The sequence below is a fragment of the Prionailurus bengalensis genome, chromosome B1 (assembly GCF_016509475.1).
Source record: "Prionailurus bengalensis isolate Pbe53 chromosome B1, Fcat_Pben_1.1_paternal_pri, whole genome shotgun sequence".
NCBI classification, from domain to species: domain Eukaryota; kingdom Metazoa; phylum Chordata; class Mammalia; order Carnivora; family Felidae; genus Prionailurus; species Prionailurus bengalensis.
This window is the reverse complement of record NC_057344.1, coordinates 17,695,536-17,723,088: the sequence shown is the minus strand read 5'-3', so window position 1 is coordinate 17,723,088 and position 27,553 is coordinate 17,695,536. Positions and strand designations below refer to the sequence as shown.

Here is a 27,553-nt window from a genome sequence, read left to right as displayed (position 1 = left end):
CCTATGCCTTGTGATCCCCTAGCTGATCTCTGTCCAGCAACTAAAAGGTTAATGCTGCCATAAATGGGCTTCCAGGACTCTCCCCCAGTGTGACAGCCTGTGTCCCTTCTGATTGGCCCACACCTGTGCTGCCCCACGTGTTCCATGTTCAGAATATCTGCTCACATGTAGACCAACTGTTGTCCCTGGGCTGTGTCCAGAGGTCTGCCTTCCAGATCAGGGACAGATCCCGATTCCTAATTACACACACCTTTTCCAAGTTTCCATGAGTCTGGGATTTCTGTTCATTGCCATCCCAGTGGGGGCATTATGTGTAGTAACCACTCACAAAATGGTTATTGTGAAATCACTCCCATATGTCCTACTTTCAAATAAGTAATCTTAGCTTCTTTACTTTGTCACCCCCATATTATGTTTTACATGTTGTTAATAGTTTAGCTGTAGCATCCCCTACCCCCTGGAACATTTACATTTATTCACCATTCTCTTCAAGTGAGCAAATTACATCTGTAAATAATTTTTATTTATTCAATAATATTTTATTTATTCAACCTGAATATACTGCAGATTGTTGTGTTCTAAGTATAAGCTACAATTGTTTGCTTATTCATAATAAAACTAATACCGGTTGTAAAAAATGCACATGTTCCATTTATCAACTTCCCCAGAGGTGAACACTACTAGTGCTTTTATCATATGCTTTCTAACAATTTTCAACATACATAATCAAATCTTATTGTATATGTTGTTCTACAGCTTGCGTTTTTCCCTGACAACTTCACGTGGCCCTCTTTTCATGCCAGTACAACTAAAGTCCTGTTGATAGTCATTTAGATAATCCAATTACAAAAATGTTTTTAAAATGTTCTTCAATAATCATCTTTAGAGGGATTGATACACATATTTAAATTTTTCTCTAACCATGTTTTACTAGTTAGACTAGGTAATGTTTATTTTTATGCCTTACTAAAGGCTCTTGCTCTTAAGCGTCATTGTACAAAAAACATTTAATTTATTAAATTTATTTAAGTTTATTGGAAATCTAGTGATAGGCTACACAAATTTCAAGAACTTTTCTGGAAATAAATTGCAGATATTCTTGAGTGCTAGACTGAAAACCCTAATCTACATGGTGACTTAAAAAAAATTACATAATGCACAAGGGAGTCAGCAAACATTCACCGAAAGCCCAGTTTGTACTGAGTACTTTTCTATCCCATTCAGATAAAATTCTGTGTCCTTGGGTATTTCACCATCTCACAAAGAACATAATCAATTGGACAGGCATTTGATTTCTGAGAGAGGGGGAGGATGCTATATTAGAGGTGTCACCCAGTGTTTAAGAACCAGAAAAGGGGTACCTAGCCCACCCCAAGGAGGACAGAGAAGATGCCTCAGACAATGAGTAGGATGAAATGTGGCCAAGGAGGAGGCCAGGAGAAAATGGGCCAGAGGAATGGAGAAATATTCAGAATCGCAGAGATAACAAAAATCATGGCTTATTCAGGACCCTGAAAGCAGTTAGCATGAAGAGCAGAGGAAATTAAAAAAAAAAAAAAAAAAAAAAAAGTCAAAGGGTGAGAACTAGAAAGGGAAGAAGGAACTACCACAATTCCCCATAAACTATAAATACAGATACTTCTTTTGGAAAGTAAACCTTATTAAAATAATATTTATGCAGTATAACGTCAGTAACAATATCTTTCTCTCATACAAATACCTGGATTTTAAATGATATATTACCATAAAATTTATTAAATTTTGAGTAATTACCATATATACCATATATTACCATAAAATTTATTAAGGAGCAGGAAACAGGTTCTCCTAAACTGATAATGTCATCCAAAAAACTGGATCAAATTTTATGGAGAACAATCTGACTCTGTCAAGAGTGTTTTAACGGTTCTCCCACCCCTTTATACTAATGTTTATTTCTAGCAGTTTGACACAAGGTTTAATCATACTCTGGTATGCTTAAATTTTATGTAATTAAAAAGGAGCTAATATTTAAATACACAAATGTCCATCAAAGAATTACTCATAATAACAAACCCCTCATCAAAGAATTACTCATAATAACAAGGAAACTATATAAATGATGAAATATAGAAAGTCAGAGAAATTAATTATGTTGCTTAACATAATTAATACTTCCATTAAATGCATTATATTTAAAAGTATTAAATTATACAATAGTATGTACTGTTCAATTTTAATTTGATAATAATAAATATAAAAATCTTTAATAAAATTAAAGAACTAAATATAAAAGCCAGTATGAAAATATAACAAATATATATATATATATTGACTCAGACACTCAACTGACTGAGCCATGCAGGTGCCCTGATGGCTCAGTCGGTTGAGTGTCTGACTTGGGCTCAGGTCATGATCTCTTGGTTCGTGGGTTTGAGCCCCACATGGGGCTCTGTGCTGACAGCTCAGAGCCTGGAGCCTGCTTCAGATTCTGTGTCTCCTTCTCTCTCTGCCTCTCCCCTGCTTATGCTCTGTCTCTCTCTGTCTCTCAAAAATGAATAAATGTTAGAAAAATTGTATACATATATATGTATATTTTTTATTTAAAAGGATTTATGCAACAGTAAGTAATTATTTTTTAGAACTGAGTTAATTTTTATTATCTTTCCCTTTTTTTCTGCATTTTCCTAATTTTCTACAGTGAGCATGTATTAATCTCACAATTAGAAAAAAAAAAACTCCTCTAAAATTGAAATAAAGAACACACAGATAGATTAAATATCCAGTGTACCAAAAATGAATTCCATCTTACTATAATAAATTCTCTGTTAGCCAGTGCTTTTATTGTGTATCAGCTCTGTGGATTGAAGAAGGTCATTACCTACGTGCCCTTCATCAAAATGAATGTTTAAAACATCTTCCTATTTAATACTGTCTCCAAGGGATTTGGCAAAATGCCTGCTTGAATGCATTATTAAATATGTCTATGAGGATGCTGGTTGATTTTATAAGTCAACTTCAGAAGACAATGCAGGCATCACAACATTCTCAAGTGAATTATAACCAAATTGCTTCCAGTCAATGGTACCTTGATGGCCCTTATATAAACTGTGTCAACGCAGTCATTCTAGGGGATCTCCATCATTAGAATTTGACTCATGGGGAAAATATTGTCTAAATATTTTCAGTTCCTATGACCATTTTATTTGTTTAAGTAGAGATTTTTCAACCCCTGAGAAAAGAGCTCTTATGGTCTAGGGCTGTCAGTGACCACCAATGAATGCTTTGATCACCACTTCAAACATTTTAATTAATTATATAATATTAGTGTGCTGGCCTCAGCTAAATTGGCCCCGTAACGTAACCTTTGTTAGAGAAGATACCTTGAGAAAAATAAACTTAGCAACTATGTATTGGTTGGTACCAAGTTCCAAGGACTTAGTAGGCACAATCCCTCCTCAAGAGGAACTCACACGTAAATGTTTATGTCCGATCCAGTGCGAACTCGAATACAACGGATGGCTCTTATGAAGGGCAAGAAATTGGAAATTCACTGGGGAGCCATGAAGATCCAAGGCTGGTATAACATGATACAAGGGAAACTAGGCAATCAGTTGAGTTGGAAATGAATTTTAACATAGTGATAGAATTTTCAGAAACTGAAATATTATTGCATTTAGCCATGAAAACATAAAGTAAATTTCCTTATCTTTGCTCTCCTCCTCACACATTGAGATATTCATTTGGCCTTCAACTAATTTTATCAGTGCTCCAAGAATCCTATTATTTTAGGAGCTGCTTTATCTATCTCATCTTATTTTATTGTGAAATTTTCCCTTACTATGAAAGAATTTTGTGGAATTCTTTACTAAAATGTGAATTATTTTTGCGGTGTTTCAGTAATTTCATGGATGGAGTCTAACATGTACCCAAAGTTGTTATAAATCAAGGATGGGAGTTACCACTGTATACACCACTGCAATCGTTAAATGGAGTAAAAATGTGATGCTTGAGTCAAGTATGTCTGCAAGGAACTGTGCCGTATTTGATTGTATGTTTTCATTTTGTAGAAGAATATTGCAAGCTTCCAAATTGGGTATAAAATGACAAATTGTTACATGACTACTTTTATCTATAAGACAAGGGAGTTGAACAAAATTATTTCTAAGTTCCCTTCCATTTTTAAAATACCATGATTCTACCCTTTTTACTCACAACATGACAGTAATGGCTGCCCAATGCCACGGCAGCACAGCAAGAATGGTTTTTAATGGCCACTGACTGTCAACTATCATTTTCCATGTCAGTGGCCCAGAAAAAGTCTTGAGGTCCATTTGGAACTTCTAGAAAGTAAGGCCCTAGAAGCATAGAGTAAAGTAAAGTTTTCCTTTTCGAGGTTGCTTCAGAAATGGTTTTTATTCAAGTAACTCAAGAAAGTATATCTTAATGGAGCCTGGATATTTTGGCCAAACCACAAAAAATTTCATCATCCCTACAAATAGAAGTGAATAAGTAGAGTAATGATGACCAATCTTTTGTGCCGTTTCTCAGAAAGTAAAATGCGTCTCCAGATTTTCCCCAAAAGTTGTCTTGGCAGGGTGAGGCTGGAACCTGAATGTTTCTTCAGTGTGGGCAGGTAAACAGCATTCTCCTCTTCTGCCAGGATTCATTTACCTTATAATGTTTTCTGGAAGATGGAGAAGGTTTTCGGGGCTAGAAGGGAGTGAAGGGAGAAAGGAGAAAATGGGGGGCATTGGAATCTGAACAGTCCATCTGAAGAACGCAGTAAAAGTGTCCTGAAGATGTTGTGAGACTCTGAGCACAGGAAGCGTTGTACTGAGGCCCAAGTAACCTCACAGGGACCGGTCACACACAGCCTCCCTGCTTGCTTGCAGAGAAACAGGACAAGTAGCATCTTAAGCAGAGGCTTGGGACTTAGGGACAGCAAACCTCCAGGAAGAATCTGGAAATGAAGAACACCAAGAGCTGTGTTCCTGAGTAAGTCATTGCCACTTTGGGGATTCTTTTTTTTTTTTTAATGTTTATTTATTTTTGGGAGAGACAGAGACAGAGTGTGAGCGGGGGGAGGGGCACGAGAAAGGGAGACAGAATCCGAAGCAGGCTCCAGGCTGTGAGCAAGCTGTCAGCGCAGAGCCTGACACGGGGCTCGAACTCACAAACTGCAAGATGATGACCTGAGCTAGAGTCAGACGCTTCACCAACCGAGCCACCCAAGTGCCCCACTTTGGGGATTCTTGAGATCACTTGAGAAAAGACTGGTCCTGAGGTTCTGCCTGGCCAGGTGGGCATTTGTAGCTCATTAGAGTCGGAAGTCTATGTGAATATGATCACATTTGACTCTCAAGATAACAGAGGTCAGAATATTGATACTAAGCACTAAATGAATTTCAAAAGCTTAAATTAACTTTTTACTTTACATGAGGCTGCAGATACTCTTTATAGTGGTAAATGTGGAGATTAAGTTTGAGGCCAAACTAAAATTATTTTTTTAGAGTGAGTTAAGCTGAAATTTTAAAGTAGAGACATAGAAAGATTATTAATTGTGTACAAATATCGTTATACACTAAGGAAGTGCTATCCCTGGCCATTAACTGTGGGAACTGGACACATCAATTCAACTCTCTGTCCTCACCTTTTTATTGCAAAAAGTAGAGAAATACTGTGATAATGTGATACTCAAAACTTCCTGTAAGTTCTGTATTTCAAATATTCCATGATTCCACTAATTGCTTCTAAAAAACAAATATATATATGTATGTTTATATATATGTATATATACAGTATATATGTGTGTGTATATATACTGTATTTATATATTTATACACACAGATGCATAAATACTTCAATACACGTGATTACATAAATATGTGTCATCAAAAAGGGGGTTGGTGATTTGGGAGTTAAGTCCTTTGATTGCTTGGTTACTTTTACTTTTGGTGTTTTGCATCAACAGTTATGTTTATCAATATCCTGAGAGAACTAGTAAATTCCTATTACAGTTTGTCTGACCCCTGACTCCTCAAAAAGGATATTAATCGACATACCTTGCTGCAGACATGTTAAAAATCAATACCTTAGCATTCTGATTTTAGTCTTTAATTTTAAATATCACCTCCATATAGACCCATGGAAGTATGCGAGGTATCCTTTTTCTAACCTGTCTTAATTTCTCAGTCTCATCCTCCGTACCATAGTCACAAATTAGGACTTGAGAAATACTTTGTCTTCTCTAAACAATCTTCCAGCGAAAAGAGAAAAGGAACCCAAATGCCACTCGCCTCCAGGAGGGATGGCCCCTGAATGGACTTAGCAGATCTTTTTTTTTTTTTTTTTGCTTATTCACACATTCAGCACAAATCACTTCAGTAAAATTATTGTTTCTTGTCTGTGCTAGTATTGAATTGAAGCATGTAGCATTGAAGCATACGAGTCTCACTGAAAATGAAATCTTAATTTGCTTCACTAATGGAACTCATTTTATTTCCTTTAGGCCCTGCCTTTGATTATTACCTTGCTACACAGAAAAAGCAGCGATAAAACACTTTAATTGATGACACCTCCATGGTATTTGTTACACCTGCTATAAAATAATTAGTTATTCAACTATAATAACTGCTTATTAAAGTGAAACGCAATAAATACTAGAAAATCTGTAAGACAATTTAGCTACTTAGGAAAGCTATGGTCTGTTAAGCTACCAAGAGCAAAGATCTGTCTCTGTTTGTGATCTGCCATGTAGTCCCGTGTCAGTTTTTAATACCCTGTGTTGTGATACCCTCAGTTCAGTTATTAGCAAACAGGTGTCCTCATTATACCAAAAGTGTAAATGGCCATAAACAACTCCCCTGACAGCAGAGAAGCCAAAGACTCCATTCTCATGGAGAATCACTCTGTCGTGGAGATGATCACTCAGCCCCAGCCTGAGTGGGAAAGGTCTGCTTTCCTGTACGTAATGCCTGCCTGGGGAACAGATCTCACTCTGGAGACTTCCGTAAGCATTAAGATAAATTCTGTGTACAATGAATAATTCTAAGGCTCCCACCAGCGGCATCCGCTGGCTGCCGCTGCTGATGGTGCTTAGCCGGCTGTGGGCAAGAAGTACATGCAGGCAGAAGGTGCTGCTGGCCTTCCCTACCAGTAGCTGAGGTATAAGTGGAGGGAAAACCATACATTTTAATAAACAAACAAGGTAGCCAGCAGACATTTTGTCTCTGTGTTTCCAAGGAAATTGGCTTCTGAAAGCCGGAAAGGAAAGACTACTTTTGAACTTTTGGGGGGCCCATCTAGAAGGAGATTACATAATCACAAGAGAAAGCACAAAAGAGCATCAAGAAAATTGTTTTCCCTCTGCTTCCGTCTTCTGAAGTCATGTCACCTGCCCAGCTCACCTACTCTCTGTATCCCATACTTTCTGGTTTCTTTTATGTTCACAATTTTTTTTTAATTTTTTTAATGTTTATTTATTTTTGACAGAGAGAGAGACAGAGAGAGAGAGAGAGACAGAACATGAGTGGGGGAGGGGCAGAGAGAGAAGGAGACACAGAATCTGAAACAGGCTCAGGCTCTGAGCTGTCAGCACAGAGCCCGACGCAGGGCTCGAACTCACAGACAGCGAGAGCATAACCAGAGCCGAAGTTGGACGCTCAACCAACTGAGCCACCCAGGTGCCCCTGTTCACAATTTTAATGATAATAGTTGCCTCACAAGTGCTGCTGTAAGTTCCGCTAGGAGAGTTTGATGACTTTGGAAAAGAGTTTTCACACACACACACACACACACAGAGACACACACACACACACCCCACTTACTCATCTTGTTAGCCCAAATGCCAATTACTTACATTTTAACAAAGTCTATACAGTGTTTGTGTCTAGCTGGTCACTGAGATATGCAGTAGGCTGACTATATGTTAACTTAGACATTCAACAGCAGGCCATCTCTTGCTCTGTAAACATTCTGAAGTTGGTTTTTATAACTTGTCTTTGTAGAATATATCAGGGAGACTAACTCACATGGTAAAACTTCCTGAAATTCTTTATGAAAAGACTTGTGTGGGAGAAGTGTTGACTCACGTGTCTGTGAGTCTACTGATAACCCATATGTAAGTGCTTGCGCTGTCTCTCACTACTGAAACCTCTTCAGTACATCCTACAGAAGAATTAATGAAGGACCTTTCTTGATTAACTTTGTTCAGTGAGCAGAGATTTGCCCTGTTCCTCAGCTCAAAATGAACAAGAACTAAGATTTAATGTACATAATTGGGAAGAAAAGTATATACTTCCTAAACAAATTTGGCTTTCTAGAATTGATATTCATAAGCTCGTGACTTTTCTTCTTATATTAATGCACTGAGAAACTTTCAGACCCCTAATTTAAAAAAAAAAAAATAAACTGGATGCACTTTAGAGCAGACATCCTTAACCAGCCCTTCCTGCTACTCCCCCATTTCCACAGCCCCTCAAAATCACCAACACCATTAGACTGAGAGGGGGAGGCAGAATCCGTGGATGGGCTTATGGGGGCCCGTTAAAACACTGAAATTATAGGCTGGATTTTTTCTTACCTTTATGTGTATTGGGGCTCTTGTTTGCAAACGACAGAGATCAGTTCTGGTGAATTTACCTAGAAAAGGAATTTACTGGGGGTGTGGGAATGCCTGGGTTGCTCAGGTTGTTAGGCATCAGACTTTTGGTTTCAGCTCAGGTCATGATCTTCTGGTTTTGTGAGTTTGAGCCACGTGTTGGGCTCTGCGCTGGCAGCACAGAGCCTGCTTGGGATTCTCTGTCTCTCCCACCCCCACTCACACTGTCTCTGTCTGAAAATAAATAAATTAACTTTGCTTTTTTTTTAAAAAAGGAATTTACTTGAAGGATATTGGATACTTCACTGAATTTATTAGAAAGATATTGTAGAGTCTGTAAATCATTTACAAAAACAAAGGAAGCTAAACATCCAAAGCAATAGTGAAAATCACACCACAGGAGGCATTGATTAGGACCCCACTGCCAACAGACACGATACTTCACCACTGGTCTGGAACATTGAATGTTCAGAATAAATGCAAAGTGATCCTGTCTCTTTGTGACACTAGCTTTACCTACAAACTCCCAGGGCTAGGTGAGATGATTCAAGTGGCAGAGCTTAGGGTAAGTGCCAGCGTACTATCTATGCAGGCTGAGAGACTACAATGGGCCTTTGCACATTCTGAGTTCCAGGTTGGTGATGGGGCTTGATTGCCACGAATTCTTGCACGATGGCTGCTTATCCAGCAGAAGATATGAGCATCTTAAAAAAAAAAGAAGAAGTAGTATATATATATTGACGAGGCAGGTCATGCCTTTTATCAGCTCTTTATAAGTATTGATTATCCAGCCAGGCTAAGAATGCCTATTATATAGAATTTATAAAAGGAATGATTTACCTCCAGAAGGACTAGAGACCCAAAGAGATTAAGAGATCACACACTGCCACCCATTAGCAAGATCAACGCAAGGGCTAGAGTGTAGGGACTCAGAAAAGTGAAGCTGTTTTTGCTCAAACTGAATCATATTTAGAGGTTTTCAGTTTGAAATTAATATCCCCCAATAACTTTTCAGTTTATGAAAACTGTCAGGTACCTTCACTGGTCACCAGATAAAGAAAACTTGTTGGCAGACACAGAAAAGGTCTTCATCTTGGGGAAAAATATAAGCATTTTATAAACTGGATATTGTTATTTGCCTTCAGATTACTCTTTCTTTCAAGACCGAGTTAAAACAGACAGAACCACAGTATAAATGGCCCCCCTTATTCATGGGGGGAATACATTCCAAGACCCCCAGGGGATACCTGAAACTGCCGATAGTTCCGAACCATATATATACCATGCTTTTTTCCTGTACGTATATTTTTTAAATTTTTCTTTATTTTTGTTTTTTTTTAATATGAAATTTATTGTCAAATTGGTTTCCATACAACACCCAGTGCTCGTCCCAACAGGTGCCCTCCTCAATACCCACCTCCCACCCTCCCCTCCCTGCCACCCCCTATCAACCCTCAGTTTGTTCTCCGTTTTTAAGAGTCATTTATGGTTCGGCTCCCTCCGTCTCTAACTTTTTTCTTTCCCCCTTCCCCTCCCTCCTGGTCTTCTGTTAAGTTTCTCAGGATCCACCTAAGAGTGAAAACATATGGTATCTGTCTTTCTCTGTATGACTTATTTCACTTAGCATAACACTCTCCAGTTCTATCCACGTTGCTACAAAGGGCCATATTTCATTCTTTCTCATTGCCACTTAGTATTCCATTGTGCATATAAACCACAATTTCTTTATCCATTCATCAGTTGATGGGCATTTAGGCTCTTTCCATAGTTTGGCTATTGTTGAAAGTGCTGCTATAAACATTGGGGTACAAGTGCTGTACATATATATCTATGATAAAGTTTAACTTCCAAATTAGGCACAGTAAGAGATTAAGAATAATAACTACAATAAAATAGAGCAATTATAACAACATATACTATAACAAAAGTCATGTGAATGTAGTGTCTCTCTCCCTTAAGATATCTTAAGGTGAATGATGTAAGCGTTGTGATGTAGCATTAGGCAACTATTGAACTTCTGATGATACATCAGGAGGGTCATCTGTCTCTGGGCTGGGACTGACCTCTGGTAACTGAAACTGCAAAAGCAAGACCATGGATGAAGGGGGATTTTTGTACCCACTTGCTTCCAGGAGTAAAGATGCAATTAGGTTTCTGGATCATATATGGTTCTATTATAAAATATTCTATCTTTAAATCAGAGTTTAAGTAAATGAGCTCAGTGAAAACTTGCTAGCAAATTCTCAGTCATTTGCCTTAGAGAATTTCTTTTTGTTTCCCTTCCTTTTCTTATTTTCTTTATTTTTCCCCTTTTTCTTTCCTTCTTCCTTTCTTCCTTCCTTTCTTTCTTCTTTAGTATATTTAACAAATGCACATAAACTTACATGTGTTTGTTTTACTCCATCTACACCAGAATGGCAACTGGCCACAGTTTGACCTTTCATTTATGAATTGATGTTTAAAAGCTGAGAAAAAATAAATTTCTCACAAATAGTTTGATATAAATGACACTAATAAACAGGGAAATAAACTGACAGGCAAATATAAAAATACAGTAAAACCTGGGATTGTGAGTAACTTGTTCTGTGAGTGTTCCACAAGATGAGCAAACATTTCTCATAAATTTTAACTTGATAAATGAGCGATGTTTTGTAATACTAGTGACACTGAATGTCACATGATCACAACTGAGCCAATAGTTTCTCCCCCCTCCCCGATGGATTGTGGGTGATCATCTCCCTTGCTTGGATGCCTGGTCTCTGGCCATGGTGTTTGGCAGAAATCAGTGATTTTTCAGAACATTGGAAAGTGCCCACAACTGGCATTAGTGTACTTTTTGCCAATTTCAGAGCCCTTATGGACAGTCTTTTGCTTTTCCATACAAGAATAAGCTTAGGAATGCTTTGCTTCATTCTAACCTGCAGATATGGACCCTTTCCTCTGCTGTCTTATTGCTAGTTACATTAAATACAGTAAAGGACAAGAGGTTATTAGTATTGTACTATAGTCAACCTCCGTGCAAGCATATACAAAGGCCCCCAAGCAGAGAAAGATTCCATTGAGCCAATGGATAGCAGTGATTCTGTTAGTGATAGGGAAGGTCATCCTACACAATAATCCTCCTCTCACTTGTCTCCCTCACACCAGCCATGAAGGTTCTCAAAGGTTAGTGCAGGTTAATTTGTTTATTTTTCTTTTATTTTGTATTTTCTTTATTATTTTATATTATATTAAAGTATTGTAATCATTTTTATATGAATATTTTTGGGTGGAATGAATTGAGTTTCCGTCATTTCTTGTGGGGAAATTTGCTTTGATATACAAGTGCTTTGGATTACAAGGATGCTTCTGGAATGAATTATGCTTGCAAACCAAGGTTTTACTGTATTTATCTTTATTAATCTTTATTCAAGAAGCTCATCAGAATGCTTTAGTTAACCTATAAAATCCCATAAAGACCTATAAAGAGAAAAAAATATAAGGTTCCTCATATTACGTATCAGAAAATCAGGACAAAGAAAATAAAGTCTTTCTTTGGCATAAATTGTTAAGCAAGGGGCTATAAAATAATTAACATAATAATAATGCAATTCAGGACTCTAGACAAGGCCTCTAGACAAGGAATAAAGCACAATCCTAGTTAGTGTGATTTTTTCAACTAGACATTAAATGAAATTAATAGGTTGATATATGGGACATCATAGTCAGATTGGGCTTGAATAATTGGAGTAAGCAAGGCAAAGAGAAGGAGAGTGGTGTGTAATTGGGAAGTAATCGTAGTCCGTTATTGGTTTCAAGAGATAGCAGATCTGGGAAGCAGAGAATTTTGAAGGAAAAATGATGATGTGAAAGCATATCTTTGGGTAAATATGAGGTAGTTCTTAGGCATTACACCAAGGAGTTTGACTCTGGGCAAGGAGTTGATCAAAGCAGTGTTTCACAAAGCCATGTCTGGGATTTCCGTGAATAGATGATTTAGACACTGACGAGAAAACAAAAAGGAAGAGGGAAAAATATTATAACACATGTAATACTAGTAATGCTGGTCACATTTCAAGTTGGTCACCTAGATTTACAAGAAGTTGAACCGGGTCCCAAACTCAAGTGTTTCAACTTCAAATTACGGGCTCCTGTATCTTTAGATTGTGTTTACATGGAAGACAAACTTGAATTTGCACGTGAGTTTGAGTTTGAGGTTAATAAGAGAGAATCACTTATTCAGTTATAGGGAGAACACTCCAAATAAATGTAAAACCTAGTGATAAAGATTTCAGGGCAAATTAGGAAAACAGACTTGCCAGAGAGGACATGGGTCTTTGCAGTGAAATAGGAATACAAATTACTTACTGAGGGAGGGAGACAGAGCTACTGGGTCCAATAGGTCTGGAACTTCCTCAAACCTTTTTAGCTTGGTATAAGAACAAAGGGCATTGATGGGGGAGGTGAAATGGATATTCCAGAATTGGCTCAATGATCAACATTGAAGGTTAAGGGAAAAAGAAGTCTATGGTGCTGGTATGAGGTCTTCCCTAAATTGCTTGGCCAAATGCCAAAGAGGTTGAAATGGACTGCATACTACTGGAGCTGTGTCTATAGCATCATGTGGCCCTAGACAAGGAATTCTTAGCACGGTCGCTGAGCTTCAGGGGATAACACTGTCCAACTCTCAGCCACCTAGTGCACCCAGGGTCGATGCCAACTCTGAAAGCTGGGCTTCCAGCTCTGAGTCACCTAAAGATGGGTCTGTATGCACCAGGGAATCCAGAGTTCAAAGCCTCAGATAATTTTAAATCAAAAGTTTAGCCTCAGGGAGCATAAGGTTAACTGAAATTCAGCTTTGCAAAATCCATAAAATAGAATGAATAAAATAAAATGAGAAGCATGAACGTAGCAGTCACTGGAAAGGGAATTTATGTTCTCTATTATACACGATCTAGACTCTTAAAAAAGGAAAGATAACATAAGACTTCACCAAAAAAAAATATTTTTTGAAGAAAGAGTTTCAAGAGATTATTCTAAGTGCATATAACTCTTTATATCTAAAGGACATTATCAGATATGTCAGGAAAAATGGCTATTAATTTGGTCAGAATTATCCTCTTCTATTTTATTGATGACTGATACACTAATAAAAGATACTAAGAAAATATAAGCCTGCTTTGAAGCAAACATATAAAAGAAGACTTGGAATTTAGTGGCCATAATCCTTAGTCCTGGTTCTAAGCGCTGCAACCTTGCAAAAAAGCAAACATTTTTCAGTGAGGCCATAGGAAAAATTGTGGGGAGGCTCAAAATATCATTTTTAATGTAATTGTCAAGGCCCAGTAGAGCGGTGAACTTAAAAAAAAAAAGGAAAGAAATAAAGATGGGGGCTCCTGGGTGGCTCAGTCAGTTAAGTGTCCAACTTCTGCTCAGGTCATGATCTCACCGTGCATAATATCGAGCCTCGTGTTAGGCTCTGTGCTGACAGCCTGTAGCCTGGAGCCTGCTTCAGAGTCTGTGTCTCCCTCTCTCTCTGCCTCCCCCCCAACTTTTGCTCTGTCTCTCTCTCAAAAAAAAATTTTTTTTTTTTTTTAATTTTTTTTCAACGTTTATTTATTTTTGGGACAGAGAGAGACAGAGCATGAACAGGGGAGGGGCAGAGAGAGAGGGAGACACAGAATCGGAAACAGGCTCCAGGCTCTGAGCCATCAGCCCAGAGCCCGACGCGGGGCTCGAACTCACGGACCGCAAGATCGTGACCTGGCTGAAGTCGGACGCCCAACCGACTGCGCCACCCAGGCGCCCCCAAAAAAAATATTTTTAATTAAAAAAAGAAAAAGAAAGAAAAGAAAAGAAAAAAGAAAAGAAAAGAAAAGAAAAGAAAAGGAAAGAAAAGAAAAGAAAAGAAAAGAAATCATATTGGCCAAGAATATATTTGGGAATTCTCTCAGCAATAGTCATTTGAAATACAATCTGAGAGTTAAAGCAATGCACTTAGCCACAGTCAGTTACTGTTGAGACCTTACATCGGTGTCTGTCCAATTAATTTAATATTTCCTTTAATTATGCCCACACCATGAATTGGTGTTCATTTTATGGACTGTGGGATGATAAAAAGGATGATTATTTTGCCCATATCTGTAATGGCAACTGAAGAACAGGAGCACTTAAGTTTCTCATGGGGCACAGTTCATGAATTCAAGAACAAATTCGGTGTCCCAGGCCTAGCCTTCCGGTCCTGAGGTACTCAGTAAAGGAAGTCCCTAGATCAGGAGAAAAGAGCAGCTCGCCATCTGGAAGGGCAGCAAGAGCTCTAGGAGACTCTGTGTGATGAGGGGCGGCGTCTTCAGAGGAGAAGACCGGCAGGGGTGCCGCGACAGCCCTACTTGCACTTGCACTTCCGCTTCCGGAAACAGAGGTCAGTGGAACTGCTGTCAGGGACTGTGCGGAACTCAGCATGATCAGGGAAGGGGCGTTTCTCCTCCCTGATAAACCGCGTGTACACACAACACACACACACAGACACGCGCGCGCACACACACACACACACACACACACCCCTTTCCTTTTTAGTCAATATAAAATGAGAAATACATTGAAAGGAAAGTGAACCCCATCCATGGGGAAATGCTCACAAGCTTGAATGGAAATAACGAGTCAGCAAAAGGCTAAAAATTGTGTGTTTTTTTAAAGTAAATTAAATTTAAGTTCTGAGAGACAGCAGGGAAGAGGGGAAGAGAGGAAGAGGGAGAGAGAGAGAAAGAGAGAGAAAATATCTTAAACAGGCTTCATGTTCCTCACAGTGCCTGATGCAAGGCTCGATCCTAATGACCCTGGGATCATGAACTGAACTGAAATCAAGAGGCAGATGCTCAACCCACTGAGCCACCAGGGACCCCCTAAAAACTGGGGTTTTTTTAGTGGAAAAATTGATGGATATTATATCATGAAGGAAGATACATGGTAAAAATTTGTGGTTTTTTATTTCTTCTTTATTTAGTTAACAAACATTCACTGATTCTTAATGGACATACATTTGCCTGGAGATACACATAGTTTCTTTCCCTTAGCTTACACTGTAGAAAAAAAAAAAAAACTATACTCAAGTTAAGTTTCTGGTTCTCATAAACCCAGTAAAAGTTATTTTATTCTATGTTCTCTGCATAAATGAGAAGCAGAATAGTGTTGAAGGGTTTAGCATGCATGCCTACTACTGACTTTCTAAAGAGTTTGCTAATCATCAAAGACAAGGTTCAGTCCCACAAATAACTCACAGGATGGTCCAGAAACAGACATAGAAAAGTTGCAGTATGATACATGCATAGTAGAAATGTGGAGCACAGAGTCAAAGCAGCAAATGACAAGTTCTGTTTGCAGGGACATCAGGTTGGGTTTGCCAGACTAAGATAGACTAAGATACTGGAGCTGGTTATGCAGTGGTGGAAAGAAAGGGGGAATTTCAGGCCGGGAAGGATAGTTTCACAGGGTGGCAGGATAGGGGTCTAGGTATAATAGTTACCAGAGTGGGCATTGACAAGATACATATATTCTCTGTTTTCATACCAGAGAAGAAAGAAAACTTAAGAATGTATAAAGTTACAGACACCCGAGAGAAATCATTACCATTTACTTTAACTCTGGACAATATCAGCCCTCATTTTGATGTATAGTAGAAGAAAAATCTTTCATTTCTATTAAAGTCCCATTTTCCATAGAAAAATGCAGCTGAATTCCCTTCAAAAAGAAGGACATGTTGGGGCATCTGGGTGGCTCAGTCAGTTAAGCATCCAACTCTTGATTTTGGCTCAGGTCATGGTCTTACAGTTTATGAGATCAAACCCCACATGGGGCTCCATGCTGACAGCAAGGAGCCTGCTTGGGATTCTCTCTCTCCCTCTCTCTCTGCCCCACTCCTGCTCTCTCTCTCTCTCTCTCTCTCAGTAAATATACATAAACATTTAAAAAAGAGGACATGAGAAGTTGTATCTGCATTTGCTAACTGAAAAACAATAGTGCTGTGAACAGAAAGCCGTGTGAATTTTTTCTACAATAACAATATAATGAAAACTAGACTAAAACCATGCTCCAATTCATTAGGTTCAAAATAAGAAATATATTATTATGTAATACTCATGTAAATCTGTATATAATTAAGTGGGCATCCAGTGAAAAATTTGAGATTTTCAGTTGAGTAGTATCAGAAAGTCTTCCTTGTGTAGAACATAACAAACCTAATTACCTTGTATATAATATCCTATCAGACCAACAGACTGTATCATATCTTCTAGATTTTTGGCAAACTCCAGAATTCTTTAAATCTGTCTGGAATGCTTAAGGGTAGCCCTATTTTTCGAAATCTTTTGCAGACCAATGGATAAATGAAGAATATCCCCATAATCACATTGTGTAGAATTCGTTTGACCATGTGTTCAGTATCTCCATATCAAAATTATATACTATAGATGTATTGCAGATGTTTGTATTTGGGGAGAGAGATTAATTTCCCTTTCTTCACAACTACCCAACAGCTTCTTTGACTCAAGTTGTTTTCTCATACAAGTATTTACTTTTCCTGAATTCAGCTGGACCATGAAACATGGGTGTATTCAAAGTGCTTTTAAAATCGGAAATAAATAGAACATGAGACCCTGTGACTATGGTTTTTATCAAAAACCTTAATGTAGTTTCAAAAACCATGCCTGAATTACACTCTTTTGAACAATAAATGTTTGTTTTTCTTCCCCAGTCCCACAGTGGGGATAAATTTTCTGATTATCTTGCAAATAGGTAGTGCAGCAGTACCTGAAAGCCGTTGGATGCACAACAAATATCATTAATCCACTGGCCAAGTAGTATGAGTTTTGTGTTGAAGGTGGTATCAGATAGTCAGTGGTGAAGCAATAAATTTGCTAAAAGTATAGTAGAGGGACTATTTATAAGGTGAAGGCAAGATTATAGGAAACTGTAAGAGAGCAATATTCTGGAGACAGGAATGGCAGGGTACAGTTACCACACTAGGCCTTTAGGGATAACAAGAGGGAGCAAAACCCTGAGAGAGAGACCAAGAAAGAGAGAACATGAAACAAGCACCAGGAAGAGACAGATCTTTGTAGAAGAGATGAAGTGAGCTTACCGCGTTCCTTCCAGTGTCCCTAGAGGTTGTGCCCAACACATAGCCTGAAGACAAGAAAGACCCATTGATGGGAAACCTATAGGTCAACCTCCAGAGCCCAGAGCAGGGTGGAGAAGGGTGGAGAGTGAAGAGATGAAAAGAAGATACACGACACAGCAATTAAACTTACTATTTAGGACTTGAACTTTCAACCCCTACCCCTAACTATGCCAAAGATAGATGTTGAACACAAACTTTGTAAATCTCTGTCTGGTCATATGCTAATTCTTTTCAGGAATTCATTTTTTTTTCCTTACTCTTGGAAAGCGTTGCTTTAGTAAAGTAGAAAATGAACTAGATACAAATATTCAAGCAGCTAAATCACATCTAGGGAGTGATTTAGGCAGTAGTAAGAAAATATGGCCAATGTGCTTGAATATGTACCATAAAGAGAAAGAAAATTTACTGATTCATATATTCCATAGTCAAACCTTTATAGAGAACATATCAGGCTCAATGAGCAAATGCAAGAAGCATTACATAAGCAAAATTTTTGCTTTGAGTAACACTATGTGATTCTATATTTAATTATCACATTTCTTCTAAAACTAACTGTTACCTATCTGCAAAAAGTGAGATCCAGTATGCAACAGAGTTTTTTTATGCCTGTTCTCTATATAGTAAAAATATCTTAATAATAAAAAAAGTAGTTCCATGAATAGTCAAGTTTGTTTAGATACAGCCTATGTGTGAGAAGAGCTGAGCTGTTTCTCATTTGTTCCTCACTAAACTGAAATCTTTCAACAATTAGTTGAACCATGAACTTTTTTTTTACCTCATTTTCAGAACATTTTTTTGTTAGCCTTGGTTCTGTTTTTGAAATTACCTTCTTTATTACTTTAAGTCAATCATGCATCTATTTCCCACCACAACAGTGAGTTTTAACTGGCTCCTTGTCTAACTATGTGCCCAGCAAGGACGTCTCAAATTCAGAGTCTCTGTGGGCTAGGAAGGAGTATAGACCAGAAGCAATGGAATTGGATGCAGTGTATTTTTTGAAAACACAGTATCATCCACAAACCACCAAATTGCCATATCACTTGTCTTTGGAATAAATATCTATCTAGCATTAGTAACTCGTGAGACTCAGTGCTCATCACAGCAAGTAGTTACCTTTTACAGGACTGGCTACTTAAAAGGTAGCTGAATCCAGCTGGAATCAACTATTTTTATCTAAACATTTGTCTGTGTTCTCACCTGAGGTTGGACTTGAGATCATAACCAGTTCTGTAGTTTAGTGAAAATAAAGCACATTATCCTAAGAACTTAAACATTTCCTGACATTACCAGAAGTTTCTTAAAGTTCTGAGTTTTTGTTCCCAAGTCCACTGATGTACTTATAAACATAGGTTTTGAATTTCATGGAAATAGTTAAGGTGGTAGATTTTCATAATTAAATCAGGTTCTTACATACTGCAGCTCTCAGAACCTTTGTTGAATCTTGACATATACCTCCATTGGAATTTTTATCATGTCTTTTATGATTCAATGGCCTCTCATTTGCATGTATCATAAGTTAATTTGTAACATGATTAGCTACCTTTATTCATCTCTAGATTATCTGCTTTTACCAGCAGGTGCATTTTTATATCCTCCAATGATCTAGCTCTGCCCTGTACCTAACAGGAACTCATTAAGCTTTTGTCCAAGGAATCAGCATCTTTAGTGTGAATTATTTGGCCATAGTCTCTCATTTTATGAAATACCTATAACTTTCAAAGCCTGTTTTTATAAAAAAATATTTTTCTCCATTGAAAATGGTCTTTCTTCTGATATAAAATCTAAAATTGGTATTGTTGAAAATTTTCAGGCACATCGATTCATGGCATCCTGGGTGCTGCTATATTTCCAATGCTTCCGCATCATTTTTGTAACTTGTGTCATGAACGCTACTACCATCATCCCCAAGAAGCTTTTCTTTGAATATATCTTTCTATGAAATCTTATGCCATTTAGAGTAAATAGGTTGGAATAACGTCTTATAATGATTGCCTATTCTAAAATAAGGTGTTTTAATATTTAATAATTATTTTATGTATGTAATTATTTTCTTGTCAGTGAAATCATAAACCCCTACAAGGTCAGTAGTATGCCAGTTTCTTCTAGGAAGTATATCCTTATTGAGGAAAATTCAGAGCAAACAGATGTGACTTCTTTTTTTCAACAACATTATTTTAAATCTTGGGCTGGGCCATGGAATAATGTCAGCAGAAATAGTTTTGGTCCATTGTTTGTAAAAAAAAAAAAAAAAAAAAAAAAAGCCTACATCTCAGTTAAATGGTTGCACTGGGCATTTGGGCATTTATTATTTTACCCTTTGAAGCCTCTGCTATATCTCTTACATGAAAGATGTTTCTTTTTTTTCTTGTTCCATTTTAAATTTTTTAATTGAAATATATTGGAGATACAACGTTGTACAAATCTGAGGTGAACAACATATTAATCTGATATATATTGTGATATGATTGCCACTGTAGTCATAATTAGCCCCTCTGCCTATCACATTACATAATGATCTTTTTTCTTTTTAGTGGTTAGAAGCATTAAGTTCTAGTCTTTTAAAAAGTTTGATGATTATAATACAATTTTGTTATCTATATTCACTATACTGGGTATTAGATGCCTAGTGCTAGTTGAGTACTCCATGCAAGTATGTACTCTTAAACATCTGTCCTACCCCCCCCCTCCCCCCCATCTCTCATCCTCTGGTAACCACCATGGTGCTTTCTAACAATTTGACATGTTTAGATTTCACATATAACATACAGTACCTCTCCTCTGTCTGACTTATCTCACTTAGCATAATATGCTCAAGGTCCATTGAGTGAATCAGGGTGACTATTTAATATATCTTTAAAAGACAAGAAAAAATGAGTTTTCCCAACTCCAAAGGTTAAAGCCTTTAAAGGATGAAATGTACATAATTTTCTAAAGCTATCTTTTGGTTTTCTGTGTGTTTGGTATTTTTTTTATCCTTTTCTATCATAAGCTAGACACATGAAGAAAATATAGAGCGTTGGAGACACAATAGAATAAAACAATCCCATACTATTGGAATTCTCATTTCAGAATTAGAATAAGTTCAGTGTTAAAGAACATCTCCTCTTAGATTCAGTTAGGGAAATGGCCAAAAAGATGCTCTATAGAATCATAGAATAAGCAACAGGATTAGATATTTACTTTACTTCTCCTTCCAAAGTATGAAATACATTCAAAACTTAACTAGGCATTATGTGCAGTATAATTAACATTTAAAATCTTACATATTTCAGGGGCACCTGGGTGGCTCAGTTGGTTAAGCATCCGACTTCAGCTCAGCTCATGATCTCATGGTTCGTGAGTTCAAGCCCCACATCGGGCTCTGTGCTGACGGCTCAGAGCCTGTTTTGGATTCTGTGTCTCCCTCTCTGTGTGTCCCTCCCCTGCTCACACTCTGTCTCTCTCTGTCTCTCAAAAACAAATAAATGTTAAAAAATATTTTTAAAAAATCTTACGTATTTCAAAACATTCTCATCACCTCACAACTGAGAAGAACACATGTCACGTAACCACACCTGCTGTGTTGGAGGCAGGTAGGATTGCAACTTGAAAACATCTAAGCCGTTTGTTTACTATAACACCACCGTAATAGTAAAAATAACTCTTAGTACTTTCATCTGAGGATGCCAAAGAATTTGAAAACATCAATTCAGTAATCTTCACAAAAGCCCTTCAATTTAAGTTAAGACAAATCTATGCCAAAGTGAACCTCCTTTCCACATTGCACATTTATTCTCATAATAGAAAAGAGGCTGACATTTGCCTCCAAATTGAAAATAATGACAGCCCAGACCTTTCAGTTCTTATTGGGGTAACAAGCCAAAGGTCTTAAGAAAAGATGTTTGTGATTTTGAGATGCACCAGAGAATAGGAACAAAAAAATGACAGTAAGTAGTTTTTTTTTTTTTTTTAAGCCACCATTTGTTTTATTCTTTAAGAGAGCACTGCCTCCGATGTTCTGATAAAAGAGGCTGACAACACACACACAAAGTGGCCATATGTCACAGTTCTAGCAGGTTTCCTCTCTGGACTAGTGGTATCCCTGAGAAATGGGAGCTTTGCTTTAATAGGCAAGCATGTACTTTCAGAGGAACAGCTGTTACTGGCATCCAAGTGGCTGTTTTCTCACTTGTTTGTGCATAGCAGGTTTCACAATGAAATCTACAGCAGATCCAACATCAGAGGATTAAACCCAGAAGCTGGCGAGTCAGAGGTCCGCATTAACTTAAGGGTACTCTGACATCATATGCCGTGAAAACAAGTTCAAGAGAATATGGCAGCTCAACTGGGTTTACTCTGTGGGGCTGGGATTCACGAAGGCCAACACCAGTCCACTGTGAGGCACATCCAAAGCGATCATTTTACTCTCAGCCATTTGCTCTTCACTTGGTCTTTCCAAAATGAGAGCCTGGTTCAGATTAAACATTTCTGAACCTGGTGACTTTAACAAAAACAAATTGACCTAATTTCAAACAGTATTACAAAGCCGTAATGATCAGAATAGCATGGTACTGGCATAAAGATAGGCACATAGACCAATGGAACAGAATCAAGAACCCAGAAATAAATCCATGCATATATGGTCAACTAATGTGTGGCAAGGGAGCCCAGAACACACAGTGGGGAAAGGATAGTCTCTCCAATAAATGATGTTGGGAAAACCAGACAGCCACATGCAAAATATGAAAATGGACCCTATCTTACTTACATCATTCACAAAAATTAACTCCAAACAGACTAAGGACTTAAATAGAAGAGCTTCTGAAACTATAGTACTTCTAGAAGAAAACAGGAAAAAAGCTCCTTGACCTCAATCTTGGCAATGATTTTGCGGATATTCCAAAAGCACAGGCAGCAAAAACAAAAATCAGCAATTGGCCCTGAGGATAATGGAATAGTACCTTAGGATACTGCTGCAGCCTTGGACCTTGGCAGACACTGGATCGGGCCCTAGGATTCTGCACCAGAAGCCTGAATGCTTTGCTATCAGGTCCTTCTGGCTCCTGGAAGGCTATGGACTTGTGCCTGCTCCCGTGTGTTTTCCTCCTTGTTCTGGACTCTAGCAGTCTCTCTCACCTATGTAACATTTTGACCAGAACTCGTTTCTTCACACCCATCCTGGCCTCTGGGGCAAGATGACTGAGGCAGGGAAGAGGTGAGGCATCCACAGTCATTGATGTTTGTGTGATAAGTGGTGGGAGTCACATTCCTTATGGATGAGTCTGGGATAAGGGGCCTCTGGCTCCCAGGGCATCCAGGTGTTTCTAATCCCAGAACACCCCCATCCACCTGTAGAACTCCCAAGTGATGAAGCTTCGTCTAGGAAAAGTGATCACAGCTGCAGCACCTGGGGGCCCTGATTCAGCAATTCTCTGAGTCCGCCCCTAATGCTAAGTGCATCCCAGCCCATCCTCTCCCCGCCCCTCCATCAGGACTGGCCCTTATTAACAAATACCTCCCAAAGCCTTCATGTCCAAGGGGGTTAGAATTTCAACATATAAATTTTGGAGGAACACAAACATTCAACGCAAAACATGAGTTGAATATACTTTCATGGGAGAATAGCTCTTTCATGGACTATCCCCACTCTGTTGTGGCCCTTCCATCTTAATCTTCCATAGCACAACAGCCAAGGGGCTGTGATGTGTAAGGCGATCTGCTGAAGTTTCCACAGTAATGGGGGAAGGTAACCGAAAGGATGACTTCTGGAGAACGCACAGTCCCATTTCACCATTCCCTTCCTGCCCAGCTCCTAGACTATCAATAAATACCTTATCTAGACAGATAACCCACACACAGGCCTTCCAAGAATAAGCAATGATGAAAATTCATAGGACAGTCTAAATCTGGACTTTAAAAACAGTTCCCAAAAGGAAGAAAAGCTGTAGAGATGACCTTTAACCAGAGAATTCAGAGCAGTTTAGTTTTCTGGAGACATAGCTTCAGACCTCTCCAATCCAGACCAGAATTTTCTCTAGCTATAGCTATAAAATGGTTTTCTAGGTTAAGAGGAAAATATCCCTCAAAGATTCCTTCTTGTGATGGTTAATTTTATGTGTCAATTTGGTTAGGCCACAGTATCCAGATATTTGGTCAAACGTTATTCCGAATTTTTCTGTGAGGGTGTTTTTGAAGGAGATTTACATTTAAATCAGAGGGACTCTGAGTAAAATAGATTGTCCTCCATAAGGCAGGTGGGTGTCTTCAAATCATTTGAAGGCCTGAATAAAACAAAAGTTTGACCTCCTCTGAGCAAGAGAGAATTCTCCAGCAGACTGCCTTTGCATGCAAACTTCAACTCTTTTCTGGGCCTCCAGCCTGCCAGTCACCTCTATCAGATTTTGGACTTGCCAAACTTTTATAGTCACATGAGCCAGTTCCTTAAGACAAATTGTATATGTACACACACACACACACACACACACATACACACCCTATTGGTTCTGTTTCTCTGGAGAACCCTGAATAATATACTCCTCTTAGAAAGCAAAACCACTTTTTATCATTTTTAATGAGAAGTCTTACAGTCTCTCCTCATCTCGGGTTGAAAATATTCTGAGTCCAGACCAAACCAAGGTCACCTTGTCCATTAGTAGAAACAGCTACTAACTAAATCTGGTGTTCCAATAAGCATTCATGTTTTGAGGCCACAGACAATGAAGAAAAGAAACAAGCTTATTTATAAAAGAGTCTGAGGATAAGGAAGGAGGATGGGGAAGGAAAAGTAACCAGAGGGATTTCTGTAAATGGCTTTAAGTCACCCACTTTAAACTAGGCAAGGGGATTAGTTGCCTTCTCTAGAGAGAAGACTCTCACATTGATCTTGCAACAAAAATACAATGTACTGAGGGAAGTAATGCCAAGCAAGTAATATTATAGAACATATTTGATAAATGTATGTCTCTTAGCAATTTCACATTGTGAAATGAGATTGAAATACCCAAGAAATGGGATTATTAATAGCTCTGCTTGAAATGTGGCATTTTGAAAAATGGCTGATGACCATATCAAGCATGACTGCAATTCTTAATAAGCTGCTTTCTTTGGAAAACACTTGTAATTTGTTATTAACAATGGTTATTAAATGGCCCTGGGTTCTTTTATTGTTGTTGTTGCTGTTGTCATTTACATTTTATTGCCAAACATTATAGATTGGAAGAAGTGCTTAGGCATCTCATCTGGGAGATGTTCTATGACTTCGCATGTAACTACATAACATTTATAAGCCCACTCTTTCTCAAAGATACCTGCGTAATAAACTAAAGTAAGTGTCTATTACTAGACTGATATAAATTGTTTCTTCTTAACTTCAAGCCTTTTAAGAAGCTCTGTTTTCTTGACTGTAAAAATAAAGATAGCATCTATGTCACAGAATTACAGTAAAAATTAAACCATATAATATATGTGAAGTACCTAGTGTCATGCCTGGCACTTGATGTACCTTCAACAAATAGTAATTGTTATCATTATGACTACCTATCTAAGAGTTCTGCCAGTGGTGATGAAGGAAGGGCCATGTGGCTTTTCTAATACTGGAGCCATCATTTGGGTCTGTCCTTGACATCACACCCACATTGAATCTTGTGATTGGCTGGCTGTGTTCTGTGTTAGTCATGAATCTGTTTTATTTCACGTTGTCCCAGCTTGTTCTTCTAATTTGCACTTTCCCTGTTCCACTACATTCCAGTAAACCTAGACTTCTCACTAACCACCAAACACATCGCAAGCTTTCCCACTGCTATTACAGTTTGTGTCCCTGTCACTGATACCTACTAAATGCCCTGCAGTTTGCCTCACTCTCTGTCAAAAGCCTGTTCTTTCTTCATGGTCCACATCAGATGCTACCTTCTCCATAAAACCACCTAATGTGTCAATGTGCTCCCCTCTTATTTTATATCCCCACAACATGACTTTGGCCCTCATTGTGCTATCCTTCCTTGCTACGGTTTATTACAGTTGTAGATCATAAGCTCCTAGAAGATAGGAATTGTGCCCCACACATCTTTTAATCCCCATTGTCATTTGGCATAATATTTTGTTTGTACACAATACTCAAATATTGGCTAAATTTAAAGGTAAACCCCAGAAATCGGATAATATTTTAATATATTCTGTAACGAGGATGATATTGATTACATCATTGAACTTGGACTTAAATTCAAGTACACAGTTGGGGATTCTTAGTGTTGAACAAGAATAACCACTGCCTCTAAGCAAAGAGTCTCACTCATCAGGGGCTAGTATGTGTACTTGAAATATTTTAGTTATGACCTGCCAGTGTGTATATTTTTTCCTTCAAAAATTAAGAATATTTTAAATTATATTTTTTTAAATCCCAAGTTTCTATCACTGCTATCAGTGAAGTCCAATTATTGTAAATCACATTCAATTCCCAGTTTTCCTATATTTATTTCCCGACCTCTCTGTCATAAAGGAAAGTCAATTGATTTTATCATTGGAAAATTCACCACAGGTGACAAGAGGAAAAAGGAAAAGAATTTAAATGGTACATTTCCCTGTTTTACTCAGCTTCAAGTAGAGAATCCACTGTCATTATATTTAACAACTTAGAAAATCTGACTGCTGGTTGTCTTAATCCCTATTTTCAGTCTGTGAATCCCTAAACCCACAGAATATCTCTTCAAGTTTAACATCTGACAGAAGTTATGGAAACATTATTAACATTTCCTCCAGCCTCCCAGCAGATAAGCACAATATCTTCCTTTTAGAAGAAATATGCATAAACAAAGCCACCAGATCGTAAGACTGTGGCCATAGAGTTATCCTCTTTCCATTTTTTTCAACTTTGCTCAGCACTTCTGAATTCTTTGAGAAGGAAGTCTCCATTTGGGGACAATACATTTTTACCAAATGCTTTAACTTTGTGCTAAGTTTCCATTTAAAAAAAAGAAGAATAAAGCCTTAAAGATAGAATATATAAAAATATTACCATCTTACAAATATCAATGTTTTATTTCCATAATGATTTTATTTATTCAACAATCTTGTATTGAATATTCAAGGACTTTTATAAAGTATATGGCACTTTACAGGAAGAAATTTGACAAGTTGCTCAGGTCATGAATGACTGTGAAGAGGATAGAATTAGGGAAGATGATGTTAATGCATCCAATATAATGTAGTAAAGGACAAGAGATATGGAGAATCCATGGGGGCTTTAAACAAAAGTATTTTCAGGAGAAAATCAATCAGTTGAGCTGGGGAAAAAAGATTCAAGTAATCGCAGAAGCTTTAAGAAGGCAACGGTACCCAGAAAGAACTTAATAATATATTATTTTCATTGGAGCTGATTTTATAATTGTCATCTATATATAATGATGTGGGATTCTATAAAACTACTAGCATTCATTTGCTTAAGTAAAAATAATAAGTCAATTGAAGAAAAAACCTTAAGTACATAGAAAAGTACACAGGAAAACATTACATACATAGGGGGAGAAAAGGTAAGAGACAAAAACCATCAATATACTTCAGTATAACCAAACTATGACCAAAATCTGAAAAAAACTGCCCTAGAGGGTGTCACATATTTTATCTGCAGGAAGCTTACAGCAGAAAAACCAAAGTTCAGATTGGATTCAGAGACTAGTGCTATGCTCTTTAAAATACAGGCTTTTCTTATTCCTTTGCAGATGGGTTTCTTTTTTTTCTAGCTTCTGCTATTTCCTTCTTCATCATTTCAAGTTTCAACTAAATCTCGATCCCTAGCAAAGTCATTTTAAAGCCTTGCTCATCTCACCCTAAGTTTCCTTGTGTTA

General features: G+C 37.8%; 1 long non-coding RNA gene across 1 annotated transcript in view; it reads right to left on the bottom strand.

Annotated features, from left to right (window-relative positions):
- Positions 1–2,660: 2,660 nt before the first annotated feature.
- LOC122471084 overlaps positions 2,661–27,553 on the bottom strand; it is a 33,458-nt gene continuing 8,565 nt past the window's right edge. The window contains exon 2 of the long non-coding RNA XR_006294106.1: positions 2,661–4,942. This is a non-coding gene — a long non-coding RNA (uncharacterized LOC122471084). The remainder of the gene's footprint in view (positions 4,943–27,553) is intronic.